The 27,093-nt window shown below is 45.5% G+C and overlaps 1 protein-coding gene across 1 annotated transcript in view; it reads right to left on the bottom strand.

Moving 5' to 3' along the window:
* The window catches only part of P2RY8 (P2Y receptor family member 8), a 71,430-nt gene extending 50,226 nt beyond the window's left edge, over window positions 1-21,204 (bottom strand). The window contains exon 1 of the mRNA XM_055107119.3: window positions 20,762-21,204. The gene's annotated coding sequence lies outside the window, so the exon portion shown is untranslated. The remainder of the gene's footprint in view (window positions 1-20,761) is intronic.
* Between the last annotated feature and the right edge of the window lie 5,889 nt (window positions 21,205-27,093).

Raw genomic sequence — 27,093 nt, 5'->3', positions numbered from 1 at the left:
TCACGCCTGTAACCCCAGCACTTTGGGAGGCCGAGGGGTGGCGGGGGAGGGGGGTGGATCACCTGAGGTCAGGAGTTCGAGACCAGCCTGGCCAATATGGCGAAACCCTGTCTCTACTAAAAAAAAAAAAAAGTACTAAAAATTGGCCGGGCGCGGTGGCAGGCACCTGTAATCCCACCTACTCGGGAGGCTGAGGAAGGAGAATCGCTTGAACCTGGGAGGCGGAGGTTGCAGTGAGCGGAGATTGCACCACTGCACTCCAACCTGGACAAAAAGAGTGAAACTCCACCTCAGAAAAACAAAACAACAACAACAAAAAAAACAGGAAGAGACCGCAGAGCATCCATGTACTCCCTCCTTCTCTCCCTCCCTCCATTCCTCCCTTCTTCACCCCTCTCCCACAAATATAAGCACAGAGAACAACCCTGTGGGGACACAGGGAGAAGACGGCGTCTCCAAGCCCAGGAGAGAGGCCTCAGGAGGAACCAGCCCTGCCCACACCTGGATCTCAGACTTCCAGCCTCCAGGACTGTGGGAGAATCAATGTCTGTCGTTTCTAAGCCACCCAGTCTATGGTATTCTGTGACAGCAGCCTGAAATGGACTAAGACACCTCATAAGAAGAGGAGATGAGGACACAGACACACACAGAGGGGCGACCCTGTGAGGACACAGGGAGAAGACGGCGTCTCCAAGTCCCGGAGAGAGGCCTCAGGAGGAATCAGCCCTGCCTACACCTGGATCTCAGACCTCCAGCTCCAGGACTGTGGGGGAATCAACGTTTGTTGTGTATAAGTCACCCAGTCTATGGTATTCTGTGATAGCAGCCTGAAATGGATGAGAACATCTCATAAGAAGAGGAGATGAGGACACAGACACACACAGAGGGGCGACCCTGTGAGGACACGGGGGAAGACATCATCTACAAGCCAAGGAGAGAGTCCTCAGGAGGAACCAGCCCTGCCCATTCACTGATCTCAGACCTCCAGCCTCCAGGGCTGTGGGACAATCAATGTCTGTTGTGTATAAGCCACGCAGTCTATGGTATTCTGTGATAGCAGCCTGAGATGGACTAAGACACCTCATAAGAGGAGGAGATGAGGGCACAGACACACACAGAGGGATGGCCCTGTGAGGACACAGGGAGAAAACAGCATCTACAAGCCAAAGAGACAAGCCTTAGGAGGAACCACCCCTGCCCACACCTTAATCTTGGATTTCCAGCCTCCAGGACTGTGGGAGAATCAATGTCTCTTGTTTCTAAGCCACCCAGTCTATGGTATTCTGTGATAGCAGCCTGAGATGGACTAAGACATCTCATAAGAGGAGGAGATGAGGGCACAGACACACACAGAGGGATGGCCCTGTGAGGACACAGGGAGGAGACAGCATCTACAAGCCCAGGAGAGAGGCCTCAGGAGGAACCAGCCCTGTCCACACCTGATGTCCAGCCTCCAGGAGAATCAAGGTCTGGCTTTTAAACCACCTCGTCTATGGTCCTTTGTGGTAGCCGCCTTCAGCTTGGGCCCCCACCCCATCCCACAAACACCCCCAACCTTGTCCGCCTCTGTGTGCCTTGTGGGCAGCCCCCAGTACGTGGCCTCAGACTGCTGTTCCACCCTCCAGAGTCTCAGGATGAACTGGAAGGTATTAAGGAAGTCATCTGAGGGCTCTGAGCAAAATGGAAACTAATTTCAGTGGGAAAAGAGGATCTGCAGTGAGTGAGTCTGTTGAGCTCGGGCAGAGAAGAAGCCTGGTGTCAGGGTCCTTCTGCCTGAGCCTGTGGGGCCAGGTAATGTTAACAGGAAGCACACTCAGACCCAAGCGAGGTCTCAGAAGATTTAAGGGAAGTTCAATCTTCACACGTGTCTCTGGTTTCCAGTAATATCTGGCCCCCAATATTCTCCCTGGTCCTCAATATTTTCTGGTTCTTAGTAATCTCTCAGCCACACGCGGTGGCTCACGCCTGTCATTCCAGCACTTTAAGAGGCTGAGGTGGGCAGACCACCTGAGGTCAGGAGTTCGAGACCAGCCTGGCCAACATGGTGAAACCCCATCTCTACTAAAAATACAAAAATTAGCTGGGCGTGGTGGTGCTCACCTGTAATCCCAGCTACTTAGGAGGCTGAGGCGGGAGAATTGCTTGAACCTGGGAGGCGGAGGTTGCAGTGAGCCGAGATTTCGTCACTGCACTCCAGCCTGGGCAACAACAGCGAAACTCCATCTCAAAAAAAATAAGAAATAAATAAAAATAATCTTGGCCGGGCGCGGTGGCTCACGCCCGTCATCTCAGCACTTTGGGAGGCTGAGATGGGTGGATCACCTGAGGTCAGGAGTTCGAGACCATCCTGGCGAACACGGTGAAACCCTGTCTCTACTAAAAATACAAAAATTAGCCAGGCATGGTGGCAGGTGCCTGTAATCCCAGCTACTCGGGAGGCTGAGGCAGGAGAATGGCGTGAACCTGGGAGGTGGAGCTTGCAGTGAGCTGAGACCGTGCCACTGCACTCCAGCCTGGGTGACAGAGCGAGACTCCGTCTCAAAAAAAAAAAAAATATATATATATAATAAAATATTAAATATTTAATATATATAATAAAAAATAATAATAATCTCTCTGGTCTGTAATATTCTCTGATTCCCCAAAAGCTCCCTAGTCCCCCAAAACCTGTCTGGTTCCCCAAAATCTTTCTGGTCTTTAATATTCTTGCTGAGCCCAATGGTCTCCCTGATCCTCAATATCCTTGCTGGGCCCTGATCATCTTGTTTGTCCCCAATCTTCTCTCTGGTTCCCTAAAATCTCTCCAGTCCCCTCAAATCTGTTTGGTTCTCCCTGGCCGCCAATATTCTCTCTAATCCTCAATATTCTCTGTGGTTCACAATAATCTTTCCAGTCTCCAGTATTCTTTCTGGTTCCCCAAAATCTCTCTAGTCCCCCAAATCCTGCCTAACTCCCAAAGCCTGTCTAATTTCCAATACTTCCATTAAGCCCCAATATTTTATCTGGTCTGCAATAATCTTCCTGATCCCCAATCATCTCCTTGGCCCCCAATAATCTTCCTGCCCCCAGTAATCTCCCTGGTCCTCAGTATTTTCTCAGATCCCCAATATTCTCTGTGGTCCCCAATCATCTCCTTGGTCCCTAATCTCTCTGGTCCCCAATAATATTTCTGATCCCCAATATTCCTCTGGTCCCCAATAATCTTTCGGCTCCCCAATATTCTCTCTGATCCCCAATCATCTCCTTGGTCCCTAATAATCTCTCTGGTCCCCAATCACCTCCCTGATCCCCAGTAATCTCTGAGATCTCAATATTCTCTCTGAGCCTCAATATTCTCTCTGAGTCTCAATGTTCTCCCATCCCCAATAATCTCTCTGGTCCCTAATAATCTCCCTGCTCCCCAGTATTCTCTCCGATCTCCAATTATCTCCTTGGTCCCTAATAATCTCTCTGGTCTCCAATAATCTTTCAGATTCCAATATTCTCTCTGGTCCCCAATATTCTCTCTGGTCCCCAATAATCTCCCTGCTCCCCAATATTCTCTCTGATCTCCAATAATATCTCTGATCCCAATATTCTCTCTGGTTCCCAATAATCTCTCTGGTCCCCAATCATCTTTCTGATTCCCAGTAATCTCTCTGGTCCCAATATTCTCTCTGGTCCCCAGTCATCTCCTTGGTCACCAATATTCTCTCCGATTTCTAATATTGTCTCTAATCCCCAATTATCTTCTTGGCTCCCAATCACCTCCCTGGTTTCTAATATTATCTCTGTTCCCCAATATTCTCTCTGATCCACAATCATCCCCTTGGTCCCTAATCATCTCTCTGGTTACCAATCATCTCCCTGGTCCCCAAGATTTTCTCTGATTTCTAATATTGTCTCTGATCTCCCCCAAATCTCCCTAGTTCCCAATATTTTCTCGGATCCCCAATCATATACTTGGTCCCTAATAATCTCCCTGATCCCCATCATCTTCTTGATCTCTAATAATCTCTCTGGTCCCCAAAAATCTCCCTGGTTCCCAATAGTCTCTCTGGTCCCCAATCATCTCTCTGGTCCCCAATATTTTCTCTGATCTCCAATTATCACCTTGGTCCCTAATAATCTCTCTGGTCCCCAATCATCTCTCTGGTCCCCAATATTCTCTCTGATCTCCAATTATCACCTTGGTCCCTAATAATCTCTCTGGTCCCTAATCATCTTTCTGACCCCCCAATAATCTCTGTGGTCCCCAATATTCTCTGTGACCCTCAATTATGTCCTTGGTCCCTAATAATCTCTCTGGTCCCCAATCATCTTTCTGATCCCCAATAATCTCTCTGATCCCAATATTCTCTCTGGTCCCCAGTCATCTGCTTGGTCTCCAATATTCTCTCTGATCTCTAATATTGTCTCTAGTCCTCAATCATCTTCTTAACCCCAATAATGTCCCTGGTTTCCAACATTATCTCTGGTCCCAAGTATTCTCTCTGATCCCCAATCATCTCCTCGGTCTCTAATAATCTCTCTGGTCCCCAATAATCTCTCTGGTCCCCAATATTCTCTCTGGTCCCCAATCATCTTCTTAGCCTCTAATAATCTCCCTGATCCCCAATATTCTCTCTGGTCCCCAATCATCTCTCTGATCCCCAATAATCTCTCTGATCCCCAATATTATCTCTGATCCTCAATTATCTCCTTGGTCCCTAATAATTTCTCTGGTCCCCAATCCTCTCCCTGATCCCCAATAATCTCTCTGATCCCAATATTCTCTCTGATCCTCAGTCATCTCTTTGTTCTCTAATAATCTCCCTGGTCTCCAATATTCTGTCTGATTTCTAATATTATCTCTGGTCCTCAATCATCTTCTTGGTTCCCAATAATCTCCCTGATCCGCAATAATCTCCCTCATCCCCAATATTTTCTCTGATTTCTAATATTGTCTTTGGTCCCCAATAATCTCCATAGTACCCCCAAATGTCCCTGGTTCCCAATAATTTCCCTTGTCCCCAATAATCTCCTTGATCCCCAATCATCTCCTTGGTACCTGATTATCTCCCTGGTTCCCAATCACCTCTTTGGCCCCCAATCATCTCCTTGGCCCCCAATCATCACCCTGGTCCCCAATATCCTCTCTGATTTTTCTTTTTTTTTTTTTTTTTTGAGACGGAGTCTCACACTGTCGCCAGGCTGGACTGCAGCGGTGCGATCTGAGCTCACTGCAACCTCCAACTCTCTGGTTCAAGGGATTCTCCTGCCTTAGCCTCCTGAGTAGCTGGGATTACCGAGCTGGGTTTACAGGCATGCGCCACCACGTCCAGCTAATTTTTGTATTTTAGTAGAGACGGAGTTTCACTATATTGGCCAGGATGGTCTCCATCTCCTGACCTCGTCATCCGCCCGCCTTGGCCTCCCGAAGTGCTAGGATGACAGGCGTGAGCCACCACGCCCGGCCTTTATCCTCTCTGATTTCTAATATTCTCTCTGTCCCCAATAATATCTCTGGTCCCCAATATTCTCTCTGATCCCCCATCACCCCTCTCTTATGGTACAGTGTAATCCTTATGCTCCACTTTTATCCGTCCCAATATGGACAAACCCTAAGATCATTGAGTACCCAGCATGGAACACGGGTTGCAACCACTGTCACCCTGGCATCAGCAGGAACCTTGGCATCAAAGTCACAGGCCGGAGGACACTCTGCATTTGTCTGCAGGAAGTCAATGCACTTGGACCCTGCCTGCAGGAATGTGGACCGTCAGTCATTTGCATGAGTGCTTAGAAACGGCAAATGAAGGTGTGTTTACTTAGAAGTGAGTTGCATGGGGTGAAGGAAGCCAGTCAGCCACACCTCAGCTGGGTATTTGGTGGTGGAGGTTTCAGAAACTCCCCTTCCTTTGCTTCCGGTGAGCGTGACAGACAACCTCCTAATTCCCGTGCAGCTCGAAAAGGGTCCCGCGAAGAGTGTTTATAGCCCAGAATGAGGAAGTGAGACAAGGGGTATTGCATGGTTATTTTTTCTTATGTCTTTCTCTTTCTCTCTCGCTCTCTATTTTTTTTTTTTTTTTTTTTTTTTTTTTTGAGATGGAGTTTTGCTCTTGCTGCCCAGGCTGGAGTGCAATGGTGCGATCTCGGCTCACCGCAACCTCCGCCTCCCGGGTTCAGGTGATTCTCCTGCCTCAGCCTCCCGAGTAGCTGGGATTACAGGCGCCCGCCACCACGCCCAGCTAATTTTTTGTATTTTTAGTAGAGACGGGGTTTCACCATGTTAGCCAGGCTAGTCTCGAACCCCTGACCTCAGGTGATCCAACCGCCTCAACCTCCCAAAGTGCTGGGATGACAGGCGTGAGCCACCATGCCCCGCCCTCTTTTTCTCGCTTAAAAAAAAAAAAGGTGAGGTTTACATAATGAAATCAATCATTGTAAACGGAATACCTCAGGGGGGTTTATTGCATTCATGCCTCTGTGCAGCCAATACCTCGATGTAGTTTCAGAATATTTTCCTCACCTCCCACACACGTGTCTATTGTAACTTTAAATGCAATCCTCAGATGACAAGGCTCGGAATCGTCGTGCACGCACAGAGATTCAACAACCAAGATGCGGTAATTATAGTGCACTGGCCAGGCACGTTGTCTCATGCCTCTAGTCCCAGCACCTTGGGAGGCCAAGGCAGGAGAGTGGCTTCAGGCCAGGAGTTCAAGATGAGCCTAGGCAACATAGCAAGACCCTTTCATTAGCCGGGCGTGGTCAGTGCCTGTAATCCCAGCTACTTGGGAGGCTGAGGTGGAAGGATTGCTTGAGGCCAGGAGTTAGAGACTGCAGTGAGCTATGGTCATGTCACTGCACTCCAGCCTGGGCAACAGAGCAAGACTCTGCCCCTAAAAATAAAAATTAAGGCCGGGTGTGGTGGCTCACACCTGTTATCCCAGCACTTTGGGAGGCTAAGACAGGCGGATCACTCGAGGTCAAGAGTTCGAGACCAGCCTGTCCAACATGGCGAAACCCCATCTCTACTAAAAATACAAACATTAGCTGGACGTGGTGCCACATGCCTATAATCCCAGCTACTCAAGAGGCTGAGGCAGGAGAGTCACTTGAACCCGGGAGGCAGAGGTTGCAGAAAGCCGAGATTGCACTACTGCACTCCAGCCTGGGCGACAGAGACAGACTCCATCCCCCACTGCCAAAAATAAATAAATAAATAAATAAATAAATAAATAAATAAATAAATAAATAAATAAAACAAAAATTGAAAAAAATAAAAAAAAAAGATATAGCAAATAGTTTGGAGTAGCAGTTAAGGGTGTGACCTTTGTGGCTGGTGCAGTTGGAGGTAATGCCCCAGCCAGGTGAGGGTGTGCCTTCCTTTCTGTGTCCCTCAGTTTCCCCTAAGCAAAATGGGGATGTCAGCAGAGCTTTCTCAAAGGGTGTCACTTTAGTCCCTAAAATCTTCCCTGTTCCCCAATATTCTCCCTGGTACCTAATCGTCTCCTTGGTCCCTAATCATCTCCCTGGTCCCCAATATTCTCTGACTTTCACAATTCTTGCATTTAGCATAGAATGTTTGAGGTTTATCCATATTGTAGCGGTATCAATACTTTCTTCCCATTTAGGCTGAAAAATATTGCAGATTTGGGATTGCCAGAGGGAGGAGGGAAGGGAGAAGTGGGAGCCATTGCAAATAGGTACAGGTCTCCTTTTGAGCGTCATAAAAATGTATTGAAAGTATACAGAGGTGATGATTGTACAACACTCTGAACGAGCTAAATACCACTGCATTGTATTGAAGATGGTAAATTTATTATTATTATTATTTATTTCTTGAGACGGAGCCTCCCTCTGTCGCCCAGCCTGGAGTGCGGTGGCACGATCTCTGTTCACCACAACTTCCGCCTCCCGGGTTCAAGCGATTCTCCTGCCTCAGCCTCCCCAGTAGCTGGGATTACAGGTGCCGCACCACCACACCCGGCTAATTTTGTATTTTTAGTAGAGACAGGATTTCACTAAAAAACCCTGTTGGCCAGGCTGGTCTGGAACTCCTGACCTCAAGTGACCCACCTGCCTTGGCCTCCCAAAGAGCTGGGATTACAGGCGTGAGCCACTGTGCCCGGCAAAGATGGTGAATTTTGTTATGTGAATTTCACCTCAATAAATTAAAACAAATAAAACAGCAGTATTCATTTTGGTGACTGAGTTTTTTGGCATTGGAGTGTCTACATGTCTCCCCGTAACCCCGTTCCTGTTTGATTTTCTCATCTGCAATGTAGCGATGGGGTAGAATTGGGTCTTGTACTCAGGGTTCTTTCAAGAGTTTGATGGTGTAGGGGGAGCATTGAGAATGTCCCTTTGTACACAGTAGGCTTGTCACACTTGCCAGCTGCTTACCCCCCTCTCTTCTGCGGATCCACTCATCCGTTTATTCATTCATTCATCCACTCATTCATTCCTCATCCATCCATGCATCCATCCATCCATCCATCCATCCATTCATCCATCTATCCATCCATCCATCCATCCATCCATTCATCCACTCATCCATCCATCCATCCATGCATCCATCCATCCATCCATCCATCCATCCATCCATCCATCCATCTATCCATCCATCCATCCATCCATCCATCCATCCATCCATCCATCCATCCACGCATCCATCCATCCATCCATCCATCCATCCATCCATCCATCCATCCATCCATCTATCCACCCATCCATCCATTCATCCATCCATCCATCCATCCATGCATCCATCCATCCATCCATCCATCCATCCATCCATCCATCCATGCATCCATCCATCCATCCATCCATCCATCCATCCATCCATGCATCCATCCATCCATTCATCCATCCATCCATCCATCCATCCATCCATCCATTCATCCATCTATCCATCCATCCATCCATCCATCCATCCATCCATCCATCCGTCCGTCCATCCACCCACCCATCCATCCACTCATTCATTCACCTGTCTACAGTGAGGGTCTGTGTCCATTCAGCTGCTCAAGAAGGTGGTCTCAGGGTGGGGGCAGTTTCTTCACCCTCTCATAGTCCTGTAGCCAGGGTCTGTCACCTTGCAGGGAGTTGTGCTCCATAGCAGTGCAGAGGGTTTGAGTGGGGACCCCCCAAAATCCCTATTGGTGCAATAGATCCTCTCTCCTCCTCTGATTAGGCCAAGGAGCTCAGTGTTTTGTGAAGAATTTGTTTGGGGAGTGTTTTGAGTTGGATTGCATCCCTTCGAAAGACACATTCAAAGCCTCAACATAGGTACCTGTGAATATAGGACCTTATTTGGAAATAGGATCTTTGCAGATGGGATTAAGGTGTAAGTTAGGATGACATCATACTGCATTTGGGTGGGGACTTAATCCTATAGAACTGGGGTCCTTCTAAGAAGAGACTGGGACGCAGACATGCACAGAGGGAAGATTGCTGTGTGAAGACAGAGGCAGAGATTGGAGGGAGGCATTCCCAAGCCCAGGGACGTCAAGGATGGCAGAGGATCAGAAGCTGGAGAGAGGCAGGAAAGATTCTCCCCAAAGCCTCAGAAACAGTATGCATTAATTCGGGGCAATTGACTGGAAATCAGCTCCTTTCTTGTTTCATCCCTCTATTCACCTATTGACTCAATCATGCATCCATCCACTCATCCATTCATCCATCCATCCACCCATGAATTCATTTATCCATGTATGTATTCATGCATCCATTCATTCACTCATTCATTTATCCATCGGTTCATTCATCCACTCACTCATTCCTTATCCATCCACTCATCCATCCATCTGTCCATCCATCCATCCATCCATCCATCCATTTATCCATACATCCACTATTCATTCGCCCATTCATTTATTCATGCATCCATTCATTCACTCATTCATCTATTCATTCATTCATTTATTCCTTATCCATCCACTCATCCATCCTTCCATTCATCCATCCATCCATCCATTCAGTCATCCATCCACTTATCAATACACCCACTATTCACTCACCCATTCATTTATTCATGCATCCATTCACTCACTCATTCATTTATTCATTCATTTCTTATCCAGCCGCTCATCCATCCATCTATTTATCCATCCATCCATCTACTCAGTCATCCATCCATTTATCAATACACCCACTATTCAGTCACCCATTCATTTATTCATGAATCCACTCGTTCACTCATTCATTTATTCATTCATTCATCCACTCATTCATTCCTTATCCATCCACTCATCCATCCATCTGTTCATTCATCCATCCATTTATCCATACATCCACTATTCATTCACCCATTCTTTCATGCATCCATTCATTCACTCATTCATTCATTCCTTATCCAGCCACTCATCCACCCATCCATTCATTCATCCATCCATCCATCTACTCAGTCATCCATCCATTTATCAATACACCCACTATTCAGTCACCCATTCATTTATTCATGCATCCATTCATTCAGTCATTCATTCATTCACTCATTTATTCCTTATCCAGCCACTCATCCATCCATCCATTTATCCATCCATCCATCCAGTCATCCATGCATGGATGGATGGGTGCATCCACCACTCATCCATCCAAAACTCACTCATTCATCCATTCATTCATTTATGCATTTAATCATTCACCCATTTATTCAGTAATTCATTTATGCATCCACTCATTTATCCACTCATTCATTCCTTATCCATCCACTTATCCAGCACTCATCCATCCATCCAATTCATCCATCTATCCATCTATACAGCCATCTACTCATTCATTCATCCATTTACTTACTCATCCATCCACTAATTCATTTATCCATGTGTTTATTCATGCATCGATGAATTCACTCATTCATTTACCCACGCATTCATTCAGCACCTATTTATTCACTAAATCATTTATTCATCTATTCATTCATTTATTTTCTTTTCTTTTCTTTTTGAGACCGAGTTTCGCTCCTGTTGCCCAGGCTGGACTGCAACAGCTTGATCTTGGCTCATTGCAACATCTGCCTCCCGGGTTCAAGGGATTCTCCTGCCTCAGCCTCCCAAGTAGCTGGGATTACAGGCGCCCACTACCACGCCTGGCTAATTTTTGTATTTTTTAGTAGAGACGGGGTTTCACCACGCTGGCCAGGCTGGTCTTAAATTCCTGACCTCAGGTGATCCGCCTACCTCAGACTCCCAAAGTGCTGGGATTACAGGTGTGAGCCACCGCACCCAGCCTATTCCTTCATTTCTTATCCATCCACCTACCTATCCAACTGTTCATCCATCCATCCATTTATTCATTCATCTACTCATTCATTCATTCATTCACTCTTCCCTTCATTCATTCATTCATCCACTTATTCATTCCTTATCCATCCACTCATCTATCCATCCGTCCATCCATCCATCCATCAATCCATCCATCCATTTATCCATCCACTTATCCATACATCCACTATTCATTTGCCCATTCATTTATTCATGATCCATTCATTCGTTCATTTATCTATTCATTCATTCATTTATTCCTTATCCATCCACTCATCCATCCATCCGTTCATCCTTCAATCCATCCATTCAGTCATCCACCCATTTATCAATACACCCACTATCATTCACCCATTCATGTATCTATTCATTCAATCATTTATTCCTTATTCATCCACCTATCTATCCATCTGTTCATCCATCCATCCATTTATTCATTCATCTACTCATTCATTCATCCATCCAATCATCCCTTCATTCATTCATTCATCCACTCATTCATTCCTTATCCATTTACTCATCTATCCATTCATCCATCCATCCATTCATCCATTCTTCCACTCTTCATTCACCTCTCTACATATCCATCCATCCACTCACTAATGTACTAATCCACTCATTCACTCATTCATTCATTTATTCATTCACCCATCTATTTATGCAACTATCCATTCAACCATCCAACAAACAGTACTGAGGCCATGGTAATCTATTCTGGTCTCTCATCTACAAAGTCACAGCCCCTACAGGGACCCTGCTCATTCATTCCCTGTGGCTGAGATTGAAGGGGTATCTCCTGTTTCTATTCCACGTGTGGCCACCTGCTGGTCTGTCCCTGTCCTGAGTGCAGGAGTAGTCTCATTCTCCTCCACCCCCAGAACAGATGAGTGATAAATAAATACCTGGAGACAGAATGCCTCCAACCCCAGGGTAAGAGCCTGAGTATCCTAGAAGTTTCCTGTGTTCATGCCAAGAGCTTGTGATGGACATATGGACACTGTAGATGGACAACAGCGCCTTCACTGAGCAGCTAGTGCCTGGGAAGCCTCCAGCTTCACTGAGCCTCAGGTTTCATCTCTTGTATCTCACAGAGAGGCTGTCTGCAACATGCCCATTTCAACCACTGGCTGACAGGCTCATGCAGGTATGCATATAACAGGGCTCCTTGCTGGAGAGTGCGTTCCTGGAGATTCCATCAGAGCTACTGCTGCACAACTGCCCCTTGAGGAGGCCATCACAGCTCTGAGCAGCAGGCGCTGCCAGTCAGCACCGTGTGAACTCAAAGTCTTGCATTCATCCTCACACGACATCTTCAAAACCACTTTAAACGTCCCAGGGAAGCCCGGAGGAGCAAGTGCTTCCAAGAGGCTGGCTCTGGTCTTTGGATTGAGTGTGGATTTGAGTCTCTTTGAATGAGTGTGGATTTGAGTTTCTTTGAATGAGTGTGGATTTGAGTCTCTTTGAATGCGTATGGGTTTGAGCCTCTTTGAATGATTGTGGACTCGAGTCTCTTTGAATGAGTGTGGATTTGAGTCTCTTTGAATTCGTGTAGGTTTGAGTCTCTGAATGAGTGGACTTGAGTCTGTTTGAGTATGGATTTGAGTCTCTTTGAATGCGTGTGGGTTTGAGTCTCTTTGAATGAGTGTGGATTTGAGTCTGTTTGAATGAGTGTGGACTTGAGTCTGTTTGAATGAGTTGGATTTGAGTCTCTTTGAGTGTGGATTTGAGTCTCTGAATGCGTGTGGATTTGAGTCTCCTCATTCCTGCACTTTTTCAGTTCCCTTTGTTGCATGGGACAGTATAAATGACGCTCCCCATTGATCCAGTTTTGCAAGTAAAAATGTCACATGTGGAAGCCAGCATTTAGTCCTCGGGCAGGTAAGCATGTTTGATGAGAATAACATGTACACACAGCGGGGCCCTTGGTCTTGGAAAGGTGGAGAATAAATCCTCCATTTCCCCTGAGACCTGACCTGTGCAGGGAATATCTGCTTAATCTACACATGTGTGGTTTGTAACGGCAGAGTCTCTTCAATTCTACTTACTTTATTATAGTAACAAGAGCATGCATACAGCACATTGGGAGATGGAGAAATGGAAGGAAGTGATCCAGAGTCCCTTGACCCAGCCCATTCTCTCCCTGAAACCTGGGGGATGGGACATGATCTTGCTTCTCCTTCCAGGTCTCTGGAAGGATCATCTTGTCTTATCTTGCCTACCTCTCACCCTGTGGTTCAGAATTGCAGGAGGTTCTGTTCCAGTGGGGATGCTTGTCTATATCTTGGGCAGTTTGGGGTGTCACAACTGGAGGGGGTACTCCTGGGGTGTGGTGGGTGGAGCCTGGGAAGATGCTCAGTGCCCTGCAGCGCACAGGATAGGCTCAACATAGAGAATCCTCCAGCCCTACATGGCAGCAGTGCTGAGGCTGACACCCTGCCTGAGAATGAGAGTCTCTGTTAGTGACTATCTATCCATATATATCTATCTATCATATTTATCATTTATCAATTTATCTATATATCATATCTAGCTCTCTATCTGGCACCTGTATCTATTTATTTATTAATCTTCTCTGTCTGTCATCTATCTATACCTTTCTAGCATTTATCTCTCATCTCTATCATTTATCTGCCTACCATTTGACGGTGGTTTCAACTAGGGGTGATTTTTCTCATCACGGGACACTGGGTAATATCTGAGGACAGTTCTGGTTGTCGCAACTGTGGGGGTGCTCCTGGCATCTGGTGGGTGGATCCTGGGGATGCTTCTCAATACCTTACACTGCACAGGATGGCCCCACCACAGAGAATCACCCGGCCCCAAATGTCTATAGTGTTGACGTGGAAAGATCCTGCTTTTAGTATAGAGAATCTCTCCTCTCTCTCTCTCTCCGTCATCCATCTATGTATCCATGTATCTATGTATCTATGCATCTATGTGTGTATGTATGTATGTATGTATGGATCTATCTATCTATCTATCTATCTATCTATCTATCTATCTATCTATCTATCTATGTATCCATGTATCTATGTATGTATCTGTCTATCTCTATTACCTATCATCACCATTATCTATCTATCTATCTATCTATCTATCTATCTATCTATCTGTCATCTATCTATATGTATGTACATATCTATCTATCTATCTTATCTATTGCTCATCTATCTAGGTATCTCTCTAATCTATCATCTATCTCTCTAATCTATTAATGCATCTATGTATGTATCTATGTATCTATCTATCTAATCTATTTATCCATGTATATATGTATGTATCTACCTATCTAATCTATGTATGTATGTATATATGTATCTAATTTATGTACGTACGTATGTATGTATCTATTCTATCAATGTGTCTATCTGATTGATCTATCTATCTCTCTATCATCACCATTATCTATCTATATGTATGTGTGTATCTATCTATCCTATCTATCTCTCATCTATCTATGTATCTCTCTAATCTATCATCTATTTAATCTATGCATCTATCTATCTATCTAATCTATTTATCCATGTATGTATGTATCTATCTAATCTATGTCTGTATATATCTATTTATCTAATTTATGTATGTATCTTTTCTATCTATCTCTATTATCTATCTATCTATCATCACCATTATCTATCTATATCTATGTATGCATGTGTCTATTCTATCTATCTTTCATCTATCTATATATCTCTTTAATCTATCATCTATCTAATCTATGCATGTATCTATGTATCTATCTATCTAATCTATTTATCCATGTATGTATGTATGTATCTACCTATCTAATTTATGTATGTATGTATATATGTATCTATCTACTCTATGTATCTATTTATCGATTCTATCTATCTGTCTGTCTATCTATCTGTCTATCTATCTATCTGTCTGTCTGTCTGTCTGTCTGTCTATCTATCTGTCTGTCTAATTTGTCACCCATCTATCTTTAAGACACTGATAGATGAGCAAGTGATTTTGCTACCTGGAGACATTGAGTAATATCTGGAGACATTTCTGACTGTCACAACTGTGGGTGCTCCTGGCACCTTGTGGCTGGAGCCCAGGGATGCTGCTCTACACCCGACCATCCCCAGGATGGCCCCACCACAGGGAATTCCCCCGCCCCAAATGTCACTAGTGCTCCAGCAGACAGCCTGTGCCTTTTGTGTCTCATGATTGGTTCTATCCCAAGATCTGTCCTTGCCCCACTTCCTGCATGCCCTCTCCATCAGGGGTCCCCCTGCTTACAGAGTCCCCCTGTAAACAATGTCCAGGCCCCCTCCCAGCCTGACTGTGCCCAGCCCGAGGGGTTAGCATGCTCAGCCCACCCCCAGCTCATGAACTCCTGAGGAGCCTGGACAGCACATTGCCATTCCACCAACTCATCATCCGAAACGAACACAGCCTGGCACCTGCTACCTGCTTCTGTCTGTGCCACTCCCTGCCCAGCCATGGAGAGTCTCATGGGACTCCTCCCTCCCATGAAGACCTTCTTGGCTAGAAAACCACACATCCTGCTTCCATAACGTCCCTCTGCTCAGGGCACCAGCACCTTTCCCCTGGAGCAGGGCAATCTGCACAAAAGCATCAACGCAGCCCTCAAGGTCCCAGCCCGGCTCAGCGGCATGAAAACACGCTCAACATCACGAATGATCAGGGAAATGCAAATCAAAAGGAGAATGCGACACCACCTCACTCCTGCAAGAATGGCCATAATCAAAACATCAAGAAATAGCAAATGCTAGTGTGGATGTAGCGAACAGGGAACATGTCTGCACTGTTGGTGGGAACGTAAACTAGTACAGCCACTATAGAAGACAGTGTGGAGAGTCCTTAAAGAGCTAAATGTAGAACTACCATTTGATCCAGCAATCCCACTGCTGGGTATCTAGGTAGAGGAAAGTAACTCATTATATGAAAAAGATACTTAGAGGAAAGTAACTCATTATACGAAAAAGATACTTGCACAGGCATGTTTATAGCAGCACAACTTGCAATTGCAAAAATGTGGAACCAACCCAAATGCCCATCAATCAACAGGTGGATAAAGAAACTGTGGTGTATTTATATATATAAATGCCGGCACTGACACACACACACACACACACGTCATATGTATGTGTGCCATATATACACACACACATATATACACATATGTATATGATGTGTATATATACACATATATGTATATATGTATATGATGTGTATATATACACATATATGTATATATGTATATGATGTATATACATATATACATATACTTATGATGGAATACTACTCAGTCATGAAAAAGAATAGCATTTGCAGTGACCTGGATGAGATTGGAGACTATTATTCTAAGTGAAGTAACTCAGGAATGGAAAACCAAACATCGTATGTTCTCACTCATAAGTGAGAGCTAAGCTATGAGGATGCAAAGGCATAAGAATGCCACAATGGCCGGACGCGGTGGCTCACACCTGTCATCCCAGCACTTTGGGAGGTCGAGGTGGGCAGATCACAAGGTCAGGAGTTTGAGACCAGCCTGGCCAATATGGTGAAACCCCGTCTCTACTAAAAATACAAAAATTAACCGGGTGTGGTGGCACATGCTTGTAATCCCAGTTACTCAGGAGGAGGCTGAGGCAGGAGAATCGCTTGAATCCGGGAGGAGGAGCTTGCAGTGAGCCGAGATCGCGCCACTGCTCTCCAGCCTGGGCAACAGAGTGAAACTCCGTCTCAAAAAAAAAAAAAAAAAGAAAGAAAGAAAAAAGAAAAAAAAAGGAATGACACAAAGGACTTTGGGAACTCCAGGGCAAAGACTGGGGAGAGGATGAGGGATAAAAGGCCACAAACTGGGTTCAGTGGATACTGCTTGGGTGATGGATACCCTGAAATCTCACACATCACCACTAAAGAACTTACTCGTGTAACCAAATGGCACCTGTTTCCCCAAAACCTATGGAAGTAAAAAGTGTAAAACAAACCAACAAAAACACACATCAGCTTCTGAAAAAATCTTCTGAGGAGTGTGCTTTCTTGAGGCAAATAAAAGAGATTGCCAAAAATAATACATATATTCATATATTATATATTTACATATTTATTATTTAAACATATATTTATGTATTTTTTATTATTTATATATTATACATTTATATATTTATTATTTAAATATATTGTATATTTATATATTATTCTTTATATCTTATATACTTATATATTTATTATTTAAATGTATTGTATATTTATATTTTATTTATTATTTATATATTATATACTTATATATTTATTATTTAAATATATTATATATTTATATATTATTATTTACATATTTATTATTTAAATATATTATATATTTATGTATTATTTATTATTTATATATTATATAGTTATATATTCATTATTTAAATATATTATATATTCATATATTATTTATATATTATATACTTATATTTATTATTTAAATATATTATGTATTTATATATTATTTATTATTTATATATTATATACTTATATATGTATTATTTAAATATATTATGTATTCATATATTATTTATTATTTACATATTACATAGTTATATATTTATAACTTAAATATATTATATATTTATATATTATTTATATTACATATTTACATATATTATATACTTATCTATTTATTATTTACATATATATTTGTATATTATTTATATATAATATATTTACATATATTATATATTTATATATATTTACATATATTATATATTTACATATAATATATATTTATAGATAATATATTTACATATAATATATATTTATAGATAATATATTTACATATATTATATATTTATATAATATATTTACATATATTATATATTTATATATAATATATTTACATATATTATATATTTATATATAATATATTATATATATTATATATTTATATATAATATATTATATATATTATATATTTATATATAATATATTATATATATTATATATTTATATATAATATATTATATATATTATATATTTATATATAATATATTATATATTTACATATATTATATATTCATATACTTACTATTTATATATTATATATTATTTATATATAATTATTCATATAATTATATATGTAATATATATACACACACACACACAGGTGTATCTGTTGCTTTATCCTAAATGAACACAGATACTGCATCCCTAGGGAGCGACGTTGTGAACCGCAGAACCCTCCCTGGTGTCCCCTGAGCTCAGTCTGGTCCTTGGGGGTGATCCTGGAGGCACCCATCCCGCCCACGCCCTTTCCGTACTTTAACAGGTGTAGGCAGGGTGTTGTGTGTCTCCCAGGGGCCGTGCAGAATCTCCTAACCCGAGAGAGGAAGAGCAGGGTTCCAGGTGGACACTGGGATCCCTGGACCCTGCCCCGCCCACCCCACTGCCTCTAGGGACAGAAGAGGGGCTGGGGGAGGGAGGTTGGGGACCATGCCCAGACACAGCCAAGGAGGAGGTGCTGATGGAGAGGCAGGGCTGAAGGAGAGGGCTGCAGGAGAGAGACTCAGACGAGAGGGGGCCATCTGCCCGGGAAAGGGCCTCTCCAAGCCCAGGGCTGTGCGTATGCACCACTGGCAACAGCTACTCTGCTGTTGTTAATCCTAAGCCATCGCTTCTTCCCTGGAGCTTTAAGTGACAAACTCAGAACTGCAGTGTGGGTAGGGTTGGAGGGAGGGAGCGTCTCTGTGGTTCTCCAAGGGGACCTCACCTCTCCCACCCACCCCAAGGTTGGTCAGTCTGCATGGTGCAGCCAGGCGGGGACCTGGCAGAAGGCATCTGAAAAGCATGTGCTTTTACAAACACAGGGTTACCCACCGTCCCGTACGTCCCATGCACGCCTCTCTCAGCCTCTGACCTAATTGTCCCCCTGGGGGGTGGGGGACGCCAATATTTGGGAAAGGGGGCAGCATCCTGGTGCACGTAGGACGCTGGCACCTGTCTGGCAGTGCCTAAATGAAAGTACTGTTTTTCCAATGTGGGATAATTCCTTTTTTTTTTTTTTTTTTTTTTTGAGACAGAGTCTCACTCTGTCACCCAAACTGGAGTGCAGTGGCACGATCTTGGCTCACCGCAACCTCCGCCTCCTGTGTTCAAGTGATTCTGCTGCCTTAGCGTGCCGAGTAACTGGGATGACAGGTGCCCGCCGCCACACTCGGCTAATTTTGGTATTTTTAGTAGAGACTGGGTTTCACTATATTGGCCAGGCTGGTCTCAAACCCCTGACCTCAAGTGATCCACCCACCTCGGCCTCCCAAAGTGCTGGGATTACAGGCGTCTGTCACCACCGTAAACACAAAATATGCTACTATCTGGCGCTGCTTGCCAAAGTCAAGTGGGCTATGCAAGGAGGAACGGAATGGGAAGGAGGGATTGAACGGCGCAGTCAGGTGCACCTGCTTCCCCACGGGCTTCAGCTCCTCAGCGGTTTTCACTTAGGGCTCTCGCGCTTCAGACTTCTCATCCACGTTACGTAAAGATAACAACATGGGAAGAAACAACCACACACACACACACACACACACACACACACACACACACACACACACCCTTTTCTTTTTGGGAACAGAGCCACGTGACCATGGTTCCCCTTTATAGAAATGGGACCTAAAGCGCCACAGCAGGCCTTGTGTGTGTGGCCTGAAATTCCCAGAGCAGCTCCCTCTGCCTCTTCTCAGCTTTTTAGGGGACAGACCTGACAAGACCCAAGGAATTGGGGTTTCTAAGCGGACCTGTACAAATGAGGTCTGAGGTGGCCGTGAGACCCGGGTCTGGGGTCTCCCTGGCACCGAGGGGGTGACGAGGGGCCACCGTGCTCATCCAGGCACCCACAGGGCTTTAAAACCCATTTAATTTATGCCTACTCTTCCATTATTGGAACGCTAAGCATTTGGGAGTTATTTATATCCCACGGCTCAAGGTCATCCCCAAGGTCTCATTGCAAACATTCAAAAAACTGAACCTCAGGCGTAAATGGGTTACGTGCAGCAGCCGCAGCTGCTTACCCTCTCTAAGGTTAATCTCAAGAGAGGCGCATTTCATGGAATGAGTTTTTTTTTTTGTTTTTTTTTCTAAACAGAGTCTCGCTGTGTCGCCCAGGCTGGAGTGCAGTGGCGTGATCTCCGCTCACTGCAAGCTTCACCTCCCGGGATCATGCCATTCTCCTGCCTCAGCCTCCCGAGTAGCTGGGACTGCAGGCGCCCACCACCAAGCCCAGCTAATTTTTTGTATTTTTAGTAGAGACGGGGTTTCACCACGTTAGCCAGGATGGTCTCGAACTCCTGACCTCGTGATCCGCCCGCCTCAGCCTCCCAAAGTTCAGTGACGAAGCGGCTGTGCAAAGTCTTCCTCCCAGGAAATTTGCACTCCTGGTCTGCTCTAGCGTGAGGGGAACACGCCTCATGGAGTTTGCACCGTCTTCCCCCATGTTCTCACCGTACAGGGACCCTCCCAGCGACCCTGTCTTCTCCCTTGACAGTGCAGGACAAGAATAAAAGTCCAGCTCGGCGGCTCACCTGTGCAGAAGCAGCGGCAGAAGTCGCAGGTGAGAGCTCAGAGGGTCTCCAGGTAACAGGATGCAACGCTCAAGTCGACGGCCGTGCCTCAGAGCCCGGGACTCAGGGGGCCAGCCACCAGCTTGCAAGCCGTGGCCACTCAAAGTGCTTGAGAAAGTGTTCGTGGGTGGCAGACGGCTGCCCTTCCAGTTCCATCTGTCCAGCAACCTTGCAAAGGCGGCCGCTTCGCTGGGTGGCCCACCGGCTGGCACGACTGTCTCCGAATGCAAATTCTGCAAACTCCACCTCCCAGCGCACAACCACGGTTGCGACTCAGGCTTAGGTGGAAAGGAAGTGTGTTGTGAAATTTCCTCTGTAACTGTCTGAACGCTCATGTGCAGGGCTGAGCCCACTGGAGTAACGTCGCTGTGTCTCTGGGCAGCACCGTTAACCGCCCACCTCCCTATCACTGGCTCGCAGGGGACCCTACTCTTAAGACAACCCTGAGAGTGAGGAAAAGAGGGACAATGATTTTTCTGAATTTTGTAAGCAGCAGTTCGTGGCATGCTCCAGAACCGATTCCTGTTTCTTCTGAAATTAAAACAACAAAACAAAACAAAGAAAGAACAGAACACGTTTCCTTTTAGACTCTAAAGCTGTGCTCATTGCGACATCTCTTGGTACACAGCCAGAGACTGTGACAAGCGAACAGACCTTGGGCACTGATCATTCCGGCTCTCACAGTGGGTCACGGGCGCTGCAGGCTCATATCCTCAACATCCCATGGGGGATCGGCCAGTTTCAGGAAAGAGAACCAGGTTTCCGAGCTCTGGTATCCTTGCTTGTGAGGAGCAACGGTTGGTTCTTGTCACTCGTGGGAGGAGGTTGAGAGGGAAGGATCTGTCACTGAGAAAGAATGAGTGAATATTGAACCACTACTCAGGGAAAAGACATGGTAGAATCAATCCCTCAAGCCAGGCTGGGTGTGGTGGCTCACGCCTGTCGTCCCAGCACTTTGGGAGGCCGAGGCGGGTGGATCACTTCAGGTCAGGAGTTCGAGACCAGCCTGGCCAACATGGCGAAATCCCGTCCCTACTAAAAACACAAAAATTAGCTGGGCGTGGTGGTGGACACCTGTAATCCCAGCTACTGGGGAGGCTGAGGCAGGAGAGTCGCTTGAACCTGGGAGGTGGAGGTTGCAGTGAGCGAAGATCAGGCCATTGCACTCCAGTCTGGGTGACAGTGAGACTGTCCCAAAAAACAAACAAGCAAACAAACAAACAAAAAGGCCAGGCCTGCTGGCTCACGCCTATAATCCCAGCACTTTGGGAGGCCAAGGCGGGTGGATCACTTGAGGTCAGGAGTTCGAGACCAGGCTGGCCAACATAGCGAAATCCCGTCCCTACTAAAAATACAAAAATTAGCTGGGTGTGGTGGTGGATGCCTGTAATCCTAGCTACTGGGGAGGCTGAGGCAGGAGAATCGCTTGAACCCGGCAGGCGGAGGCTGCAGTGAGTCAAGATCGAGCCACTGCACTCCAGCCTGGGTGACAGAGTGAGACTGTCTCAAAAAAAAAAAAAAAAAGTCGAGGCCTGGTGGCTCACACCTGTATTCCCAGCACTTTGAGGGGCCAAGGTGGGCCAGATCGCTTGAGGTCAGGAGTTCGAGACCAGCCTGGCCAACGTAGCGAAACCTGTCCCTTAAAAATACAAAAATTAGCTAGGCGTGGTGGTGGACGCCTGTAATCCCAGCTACTGGGGAGGCTGAGGCAGGAGAAGCATGTGAACCTGGGAGGTGGAGGTGGCAGTGAGCCCAGATTGGGCCATTGTACCCCAGCCTGGGTGACAGAGTGAGACTGTCTCAAAAAAAAAAAAAAAAAAAAAAAAGGCCAGGCCTGGTGGCTCACGCCTATAATCCCAGCACTTTGGGAGGCCAAGGCGGGTGGATCACTTGAGGTCAGGAGTTTGAGACTAGCCTGGCCAACATGGCGAAACCCTGTCTCTACTAAAAATACAAAAATTAGCTGGGTGTGATGGTGGGGGCCTGTAGTTCCAGCTACTGGGGAGGCTGAGGCAAGAGAATGACTTGAACCAGAGAGGCAGAGGTTGCAGAGAGCCGAGATCATGCCACTGCACTCCAGCCTGGGCAACAGAGAGAGACCCTGTCTCAAAAAAAAAAAAAAAAAAAAAATCAAAAAAATCCTTCAGGCCCCTGGTCACAGTGTTTTCTTCAACAGATCAATAAGTAGCTTTATATTATGTGTGTTTCTGTTTGAAAACACCTTATTAAGGAAATCGTTCTGTAAAAGGACACCCACACTCACAGTTCATCACAGCACTATTCACGATAGCAAAGACACAGAGTCAACCCAGGTGCTTATCCACCACGCATCGGATAAAGAAAATAGGGTACGTGACCAGTGGGTGCAGAGGCTCACGCCTGTAATCCCAGCAGTCTGGGAGGCCGAGGCAGGTGGATCACCTGAGGTCAGGAGTTCGAGACCAGACTGGTCAACATGGAGAAACCCCCTCTCTACTAAAAATAGAAAAAATAATCTTGGCGTGGTGGCAGACACCTGTAATCCCAGCTATTTGGGAGACTGAGTCAGGAGGATCTCTTGAACCCGGGAGGCGGAGGTTGCAGTGAGCCGAGATCGTGCCGCTGCACTCCAGCCTGGGCAACAAGAGCGAAACTCTGTCTCAAAAAATAAATAAATAAACAAATAAAAATAAATAATAAAATGGGGTACATAGACACCATGGAATAGTACAAAGCTGTGAAAAAGAATGAAATCATGTCCTTTGCAGCAACTTGGATCCAGCCGGAGGCCATTCCCCAAAGTAAGTTAATGCAGAGACCGAAAGCCAAATACCGCATGTTCTCACTTATAAGCAGGAGGTAAACACAGGGTACTCATGGACATAAAGATGGGAACAACAGGCCAGGCGTGGTGGCTCATGCCTGTAATCCCAGCACTGTGGGAGGCCGAGGTGGGTGGATCACCTGAGGTGAGGAGTTTGAGACCAGCCTGGCCAACATGATGAAACCCTGTCTGTACTAAAAACACAAAAATTAGCTGGGCATGGTCACAGACACCTGTAATCTCAGCTACTCGGGAGGCTGAGGCAGGAGAATCGCTTGAACCCGGGAAGAGGAGGTTGCAGTCTCTACTAAAGGTACAAAAATTACTCGAGCATGGTGACGCATGCCTGTAATCCCAGCTACTCGGGAGGCTGAGGCAGGAGAATCGCTTGAACCCTGGAGGTGGAGGTTGCAGTGAGCCAAGATCGCACCACTGCACTCCAGCCTGGGCAACAAGAGTGAAAACTGTGTCTCAAAAAAAAAAAAAAGATGGGAAGAAGAGGCGTTACAGACTCCTAGAGTGGGGAGGGAGGCAGATGAACGGCTGAAAAACTACCTACTGGGTGCTAAGCTCAGTAGCTAGGTCATGAGATCATTCATACCCAAAATCTCAGCATCACACGAGATACCCTTGTAACAAACCTGCACATGTACCCCCGGAATCTAAAATAAAGTAAAGGCTGGGCACGGTGGCTCATGCCTATAATCCCAGGACTTTGGGAGGCCGAGGTGAGCGGATCACCTGAGGTCAGGAGTTCAAGACCAGCCTGGCCAACATGGTGAAATCGTGTCTCTACTAAAAATACAAAAATTAGCCGGGTATGGTCACAGACACCTGTAATCTCAGCTACTCGAGAGGCTAAGGAGAATCGCTTGAACCCGGGAAGTGGAGGTTGCAGTCTCTACTAAAAATACAAAAATTAACCAGGCGTGGTGGCATATGCCTGTAGTCTCAGCTACTCGGAACGCTGAGGCAGGAGAATTGCTTGAACCCGGGAGGCAGAGATTGCAGTGAGCCGAGATCATGCCACTGCACTCCAGCCTGGGCGTCAGAGTGAGACTCTGTCACAAAAAAAAAAAAAAGAAAAGAAAAAGGAAAGAAAATCAAAGGCAGAGTCTATTCATCAGTTTGTGAAGTGTTTGTCTTCAGGATTGCAGTGGTCCCTCCTTCTTCATGGTAGACGTGCTGCATAAAGTCGGAGCAAACGCTGAGTTAACAAATACAAACCGTCCTGCAAAAAGTCCACACTTAGACGCCTGTATCTTTTGTACCTCTGGTCCCCAAATTTTTCACAGCTGATCCATACATAACCTTATTTTACGTGTGTTTCTGTTTAAAAAGCCGTATGGAGTCGATATTGTGGACGCAGCCACGTTGAACTCACAGGCAACGGCGTTATAACTCATGCCTGGGCAAAGCGTCTCTAACACACCTATTTTCTCCATAAGACGCACTGCAGTCTTCATGGGCGTAGGGATGCTAGGCAGCTTTGCAGCTTCTGGGGCATTTGAAACAGAAATCGCCAACAAAATGCACAAAAATGTAAAAATACCTGGCACTCAGTATACCCCCAAAAGGATGATCCTGGAAGGCCCCCATTTTTCACCATTGTGTATCTGTTTTTGAACGTTTGCAAAAGCGTCATGAGTCTTGGTTTTGGGGTTCCAAATAAATGTTAGTGTGTGGAGGAATTCACAGATATAGAAGTCGAGAATAATTTGCATTTCTTTCTTTATTCAGTCTGTCTCACTCAGGCTGGAGTGCAGTGGTGTGATCATAATTCACTGTAGCCTCCAACTCCTGGCCTCAAGCGATCCTCCTTCCTCAGCCTCCTAAGTAGCTGGGACTATGGGAGCATACTCTGCCACACCTGGCTAATTTTTTTTTTTTTTTGAGACAGAGTCTCACTCTATTGCCCAGGCTGGAGTACAGTGGCACAATCTTGGCTCACTGCAACCTCTGTCTCCAGGGTTCTAGCCATTCTCCTGTCTCAGCCTCTGGAGTAGATGGGATTACAGGCATGCGCTACCACGCCCAGCTAATTTTTTTAATTTTTAGTAGACACGGGGTTTCACCATGTTGATCAGGCTGGTCTTGAACTCCTGACCTCAGGTGATCCACCTGCCTCGGCCTCCCAAAGTGCTGGGATTACAGGTGTGAGCCATCTTGCCCGGCCACACCTGGCTAATTTTTTTTAAAAATTTTTTTGTAGAGTCCGGGTGTAATGGCTTATGCCTGTAATCTCAGCATTTTGGGAGGCCGAGGCGGGTGGATCATGAGGTCAGGAGATCGAGACCATCCTGGCTAACACAGTGAAACCCTGTCTCTACTAAAAAATACAAAAAATTAGCCAGGCGTGATGGCGGGCACCTGTAGTCCCAGCTACTTGGGAGGCTGAGGCAGGAGAATGGTGTGAACCTGGGAGGCGGAGCTTGCAGTGAGCTGAGATCACGCCACTGACCTCCAGCCTGGCTGACAGAGCGAGACTCTGTCTCAAAAAAAAAAAAAAAAATTTTTTTTTTTTGTAGAAATGGGATCCTCTGTGTTGTCCTGGCTGGTCTTGACCTCCCGGGCTCAAGCCATCCTCCTGCCTTGGCCTCCCAAAGCTCTGGGATGACAGACATGAGCCACTGCACTGGATGCATGGAATCATGAGAATTGATTATCTTTGCTAATCAGACAGAAGTGAAACACCTGTCCCAAGGCAGACTCAGGGTCACGTGGCATTTGGAAGCAAGTCCTTTGAAAATGGGCTCTTCACGGCGAAAGCGGTGATCTTCTGTCTGCCCAAGTGTTGCTCAAATAAGTGGAGGTTGTAGGAATATTTGGACACCTTCTTCAGCTTGCTGTGAGGATGAACCATGGAGTAGGGGGATGGCCTGTAACCCCAGCACTTATGTATTATTATTAGTACTATTATACTATTATGTATTAATAGTAGTATTATTACTATTATTATTATTATTATTATTGAGATGGAGTCTCACACTGTCACCCAGGGTGGAGTGCAGTGGTGTGATCTCAGCTCACTGCCACCCCCGCCTCCTGGGTTCAAGCAATTCTCCTGCCTCAGCCTCCTGAGTAGCTGGGATGATAGGTGTCTGCCACCACACCTGGCTAATTTTTTTGTATTTTTAGTAGAGACGGGATTTTGCCATGTTGGCCAGGCTGGTCTCAAACTCCTGACCTCAGGTTATCCACCCACCTTGGTCCCCCAAAGTGCTGGGACTACAGGCGTGGTGGCGGGTGCCTGTAATCCGAGCTACTAGGGAGGCTGAGGCAGGAGAATCACTTGGATCCGGGAGGTGGAGGTTGCAGTGAGCTGAGATTGTGTCATCGCACTCCAGCCTGGGCAACAAGAGTGAAACTCTGTCCAAAAATAAATAAATAAATAAATAAATAAGAAAATGGGGTACATAGATACATGGAATAGTACGCAGCAGTGAAAAAGAACGAAGTAATGTCCTTTCACCTTGAAATCATGTAATTA

The sequence above is a fragment of the Pan paniscus genome, chromosome Y (assembly GCF_029289425.2).
Source record: "Pan paniscus chromosome Y, NHGRI_mPanPan1-v2.0_pri, whole genome shotgun sequence".
Classification (NCBI taxonomy): domain Eukaryota; kingdom Metazoa; phylum Chordata; class Mammalia; order Primates; family Hominidae; genus Pan; species Pan paniscus.
The sequence above is the reverse complement of the archived record's forward strand: the minus strand, read 5'-3'. Positions and strand labels throughout refer to the sequence as shown.